Source organism: Physeter macrocephalus, chromosome 21 (genome assembly GCF_002837175.3).
Source record: "Physeter macrocephalus isolate SW-GA chromosome 21, ASM283717v5, whole genome shotgun sequence".
NCBI classification, from domain to species: Eukaryota; Metazoa; Chordata; class Mammalia; order Artiodactyla; family Physeteridae; genus Physeter; species Physeter macrocephalus.
Genome location: NC_041234.1, coordinates 9,308,889 through 9,315,511, shown reverse-complemented (window position 1 = coordinate 9,315,511; position 6,623 = coordinate 9,308,889). Strand labels below are relative to the sequence as shown.

The 6,623-nt window shown below is 39.9% G+C and overlaps 1 pseudogene; it reads left to right on the top strand.

The window, feature by feature from the left end:
• The first annotated feature begins 787 nt into the window (after positions 1 to 787).
• Positions 788 to 6,623, top strand: part of LOC102990490 (40S ribosomal protein S3a-like) — a 24,270-nt pseudogene continuing 18,434 nt past the window's right edge.

Below are 6,623 nucleotides of genomic sequence, written 5' to 3'. Positions count from 1 at the left end.
CTATACCCACCCATGTATAACCACTCTTCACGCTGAACTTTTATTGCATAATTTACCTATTTTCCTGCCCTTATTAGTGCATTCAACTAAGTTATTAGTTGAACCTACTCTGTGCCAGGTATTGTTATAAGGGCTAGAAATACAGCAATAAACCATAGAGATATCAATCTTTGTCTAGTGAGGAGACAGAATATAAACAAAATAGTAAGTAAAATGTAGAGTAGGTTTAAGAGTCATAGGTGCTAAGGAGAAGAAGTAAACAGAGAAAGGGCTAGCAAATGTCATGGAGTGTGCCACTTAGATAAGATGGGCACAGAAGGTCTTGCAGAAAAGGTGACATCTGAGAAAAGACCAGAAAGCAAATGAGGGAGTAGACCAAGGGGGAATCTTAGGATCATTCAAGACAGAGAGAGCAGCAAACACAAAGTCCCTAAGTTTGAAGCAGGTCAGATTTTTTTGTGGAAAAAATGGAAAGGCAGAGAGATCAAGGGGAGGGTAGAAGGAGAAGGGCTTAGAGAGTAAGGACCTTGGCTTTTCTCTGAATAAGATAGGAAGCCACTGAAGAGAGTTAAGCAAACATGGTCTAACTTCAGTTTAGCAGGCATGTTCCAGGTGGAGAATGGACTTTACAGGTAAGGCTCAGCAGAAGCTGGGAAATAAATTAAGAGGTTGTCCTTTGGCAAGATGTTGGTGGAGATGGCATAGACTTTTCACCTCTCTACACCTCTCTCGAAAATAGAAAAAATCAAGTAGGGTAACATAAAAAAATGAATTCAAATGAATCTCCATGAATCCAGAATATAGGTTGGATGCAAGGGGAATGTGGGAGCAGCAGCTCTGCACAAAAGGAGGGAAGACAAAGGGATTTCTGGTGGTCTTAAGAGCCAGGGAATCCAGAAACTGCCAGAAAATTCATCACCATGAAGAGAAGGCATCCCTCCTGGGAATGGAGGGCTCAGTGGGCTCATCTAAGAAAAACAATGGAAACAGAAGGAGGCTTCTCAGACCCCCACTTGAGGTGAGTGCAGGAGCACTGCTGGGAGCCTGGTTCCAAAGGCTCTGGAGAAAGGAGAGTCGCACACTGAGGACATACCTCAGGGAAAGGACTTTGGGGGGGAAAAGGAGTCCAGATTCAGGGGGTGGTGGGATGGGAAGCCAGAAGAGGCCCTTTTCAGAAATAACTAGAGAGACGGCTACACCGAGAGACCATGGTTTTGAACACTTCAAAGCAACACTAGAGAAGAAGCCCAAGAGCTCTGCAGCTTGGAAGGCCATCCTGATCCAACCCTCAGGAACTTCCTTGTAAAAGGACAGATAAACTCATGTTACTTAAACATGAGTAGCAGAAAAGGAGGTCATTCAATTCAATATGCAAGAATCTCCATTATTAAAAAAATTTGTTCTTCTCTTCATGAGGATAAGGGTGACATATAATTCTTCTACGCTCTGGCGATGGAGCTATAACACAGCTATTAAAAGTGGAGGAAGAAGGGGAAACTGTAAGAACAGCAGAATAAGCCTGCTGGTTGCCTTATAAGGGTAAAGGAGATTATTTTATAACAGACTTTCTGGGACAGAGTGAGGAGGCAAGAAGAGGTTATAGCTAACTTACTATCACTCACGGTAGAGAACCCATAGACAGCAGTCAAGGACCTCTGTCCCTCTGGCATATGAAGGCAGGAAACTATTTGCATTAGGACCCTAGAGCCTCTGCAGGAATGACAAGAACAACTATGGAACAGTAAGTCACACTCCCAGACAAGGAGCCACACTCCCAAACACTTGAACAACTTGGGTAAAGTCCTCACTTTCCCTGAGCTTCAGTTTCCTCATCTCTACAATGCCCCTAATAATACGTATCTTGTAATATCACTGTAAGGACTGGCATGCTGAGGCATGAGAGGTCTTAGTTCTCCCCTTCGCTCACTCCTCCATCCCTGCGCCATGCCATTCTTTAAAGACCTCAAGATAAATTCTCTAATCCCCTCTGTAGATCAAGTATATGAATATCTTTACACATTGGAAGACTACTTCTTGTACTGTCCTCGGAACTTAAAACAGCTAGCTCTCATTCTCTAAAAACTTACCTTTCTTAAAATTTAACTTCATGTTTTAAATAATACTTTGCATTCAGGGTAAACATTAATGATGTTTTCAATAGCTTTTTATAGTTCCTGCTCTCCTGTTTTGTTATAGACCATTAGGCAGTTGTTACATTCCATCTGTGGTTGAAGTTATCCTTGCTTTGCTTTTACTATGCCATATTGGTTGATAAACCATGTGGGAAAACTCCCAGATGAAAGGCCCTTCATCAATGCAAGACATTAGTATTCTATCTTTTGAGGAGAAGAGTTTACTCTCTAGGCATATGGAATTGAATCTAATTAAGGGCATCTGCATCATTTAGTTCTAGCAAAAGCAAGACTGTCATTCTGTCATATTCATTTCATCTCTGTCACCTTAATGTTTAATAGCTGGGTCTAAAAAGCTAGGATGCTTGGCCATGCAGGTGAACAGCAAGGAAAGTTGTGAACAATATCATCATTCAATTCATATTCACTGGCAATCTGAGGGGCTCCCTGAACAAAGCTCTGGTATTTACACAGCCACAGGGGTCCAACATCACAGCTTTCCACAATGGGGTGCAGCCCCAGGACACAAGAAAAGCAAATTCAGTAGACAAATATACAAAACAGTCTGGTTAAGAGCAATCAGAGACAGTGTGACTCCGCTCTGGCCAAAAAGTGAAGGGAGAGAATCACAAACCTGACAGACAGCAAATAACTATTACCTCTAGCTTGAAAAAAGTAGCCTGTGCGAACAAACACTTATCCTTACAGGAGCTGAGAACAAGCCAGCCAAATTTGCATGACCATGGAAATTTCCATACCATGCCACGCCCAGGCTTAAAACCTTACCCGCTGACCTGAGGTTAAAATCAAAATCCTCAGTAGGATTTAGATCAAGGATTTCAAACTGAGGCCTCGTATTAGATGATAAATGACAACTAACCCTAGGCCTGTGTGTCTGGAAGGTACAGGAAGTGTGGGGGGACTGTAGTGAATGGCAGGGCACAAGGCCCACACCATAGTCGCAGCCTCCCCTCAGTTCAACTTGGTTTGCTGTTGTTAGGAGGACGGTATTGTCAGAAGTAATGACTGCTCAAGGGAAGCCAGAAAGCTGGATTTTAAAATTATTTGATTTTTAAATAATTCAAACTTAAAATACTGTGTAAGCCAACATTCTGCAGAACAAACACAAGCAAATCTGGACTAAAGACCACCATTTTGTAATTTCTGCACATGCCTAGAACTAGAGAGAAAGAGAGGTAATATATTACATTATAGTACATACACCTATATGTATATTATTATAACTATATGTATATTACATATAACCATATATAACTATAAATGGTTATATGGTTTTATTATATATAATATAGTTGCATGGTTATTTATAGATACATAGATACACAGTAGATACACAGTAGAAAATAAATATATGGGAGAATCTTCAAACTAAGACAAGAATATTTAACCAGAAAAATTTGTATCATCTAGCCTGCATTATATACACACACACACACACACACACACACACACACATTTTTTTTTTTGGCCATTCCATGCAGCTTGCAGGATCCTAGTTCCCCAACCAGGGACCAAACCCGCTCCCCCTGCAGTGGAAGTGCAGAGTCCCAACCACTGGACCACCAGGGAATCTCCATACATTCTATATTTTTAATCATTTGGGCAGGAGCTGAGCTGAAGTATCACTTGGTACTGATTATAAAAAGAAAATCTTACTAAGCAAATTTACAGTATCAACAAGACTATAAGTTACTTCTTAACTTCTTAAGATTAATTGATTCCAGAAACCTCTGAGTATACACTAACACATAAGGCAAATATGTATGAGCCAAGACAAAAATTGATTCTTCATTAAGTTAAAATATAGATTGCTGGTTTTGTCCTATGTCCAGAATACATCAGTATTCTCAATTGTCATGTTTTTTTAAATGGCAACAATTCAAACCTTTCATTAATTTACATAGACACCACTAGAAATCAGTTAAAAATAGAGGCTTCTAGCTAATATGATTTTACTACTTTCAACTTAAACTTACTATGTTTAAAATATAAAATTGTTCCAAGGGTCTTCGTTTTTGCTTCTAAAGATTGGAAAATTGTGTGTTAGCTTGATATATCAGTATATCCTTTCACTAGTTTCTTGCATGACACATAAACTAGCTACAAGAAAATGCCAGAAAATGATTTTCAAAAATGTTTCAGCAATGGTAACATTCATGTAATAAGTACCTTCCCCCAGGGTAAGATTTTTGAACAATAAAGTTATTTGGATGTCTAAAATATGGAATATTTTTAAACATCTTATTTCTTTATATTTACTTTCCATGCAGTAAAATCTAATAAAAATGAAATGGAATTATTTCTTTTTATCACCTCCATGATGTGGGTATACAAATCTATTTAAAGTTGAAAAACAAACCAACCCTCACAATGGTAAGGGATCTTACCATTTCCTCATGAATGATTTTTTCATAACTGGGTCATTGGATAATTAACTATTGGCCTGAAAAAGCCACTTAGCATATTGTGCATTTACATGTACTAAAGCTGAAATAATAAATTCCTAGGTTTAAAAACACTTCCTTCTTATGCCTTGTCTCACAAGTGCAGAAATAATACTGGAGAGTCTTTTTATTCTTGAGTATTAATTCTTGTACCACAGCTTTATAAGCAATCTGGAGCTTACAAATACAGCAGGAGAAGGAATTGGCTAAACAGAAACACTGGGCTGGGCAGTAGAGTCTCCAGGATGATCCAAGTATTTATATCCAGCCATCACCATGAAAAATGTCAGCACTCCTCTGGTTTACCTACTATCTGGAATGATGAGTGCTGGTGTCTTCCAATTCAAACACAGCTGTAAGAACACCAACAGGTGTCGTTTTATTTGTATCCATTGTTGCCTGATGGGGACAAAAATGATTACTGAGCATCTGCCAATTTGATAAAGTGCTACAATTATCCCCACCATGTAATACCTATCAGTTCTTGAACAAAGGTATAAGTGGAATATGCCCAGGGAAAAGTAGGGTAAGTCTCCTAGTAGCTTTAGGATATATTTCAGTATTTTGGGTTTCTCCTTACAAATAATGGAAGGGGAAAATTACATTTTTCCTCTTTAAGCCAAACTTTGAAAAACTAAGATACACATTTGTTTGATATGAAAAATTATTGTTTGAAAATCAATTAATGTAATCCATCACATCAACAGACTAAAAAAAGAAAAATCATATGATCATATCAATAGATGTAGAAAAAGCATCTGACAAAATCCACCACCAATTCATGATTTAAAAAAAGAACTCTCGGCCTTCTGGAGAAGATGGTGGAAGAGTAAGACGCAGAGATCACCTTTCTCCCCACAGATACATCATAAATACATCTACACGTGGAACAACTCCTACAGAACACCCACTGAATGCTTGCAGAAGACCTCAGACCTCCCAAAAGGCAAGAAACTCCCCATGTACCTGGGTAAGGCAAAAGAAAAAAGAAAAAACAGAGACAAAAGAAAAGGGAGGGACCTGCACCAGTGGGAGGGAGCTGTGAAGAAGGAAAGGTTTCCACACACTAGAAGCCCCTTCGCGGGCAGAGACTGCGGGTGGCGGAGGGGGAAGCTTCAGAACCACGGAGGAGAGTGCAGCCACAGGGGTGCAGAGGGAAAAGCAGAGAGATTCCCACACAGAGTATCTGTGCCGACCAGCACTCACCAGCCCGAGAGGCTTGTCTGCTCACCAGCCGGGGCAGGCGGGGGCTGGGAGCTCAGGCTCGGGCTTCGGTCAGATTTTGTCTGTATAGCTTTGCTTTCACCATTTGTCCTAGGGTTCTGACCATCCAGTTTTTTGTTTTTTTTTTTACTTAAAAAAATTTTTTTTCTTAATAATTACTTTTTATTTTATATTTTAATAACTTTATTTTATTTTATCTTACTTTATTTTATCCTCTTTCTTTCTTTCTTTCCTTCTATTTTTTCTCCCTTTTATTCTGAGCTGTGTGGAGGACAGGCTATTGGTGCTCCAGCCAGGCGTCAGGGCTGTGCCTCTGAGGTGGGAGAGGGAGAGATTCCCACACAGAGTATCTGTGCCGACCAGCACTCACCAGCCCGAGAGGCTTGTCTGCTCACCAGCCGGGGCAGGCGGGGGCTGGGAGCTCAGGCTCGGGCTTCGGTCAGATTTTGTCTGTATAGCTTTGCTTTCACCATTTGTCCTAGGGTTCTGACCATCCAGTTTTTTGTTTTTTTTTTTACTTAAAAAAATTTTTTTTCTTAATAATTACTTTTTATTTTATATTTTAATAACTTTATTTTATTTTATCTTACTTTATTTTATCCTCTTTCTTTCTTTCTTTCCTTCTATTTTTTCTCCCTTTTATTCTGAGCTGTGTGGAGGACAGGCTATTGGTGCTCCAGCCAGGCGTCAGGGCTGTGCCTCTGAGGTGGGAGAGGCAACTTCAGGACACTGGTCCACAGGAGACCTCCCAGCTCCACGTAATATCAAATGGCGAAAATCTCCCAGAGATCTCCATCTCAAC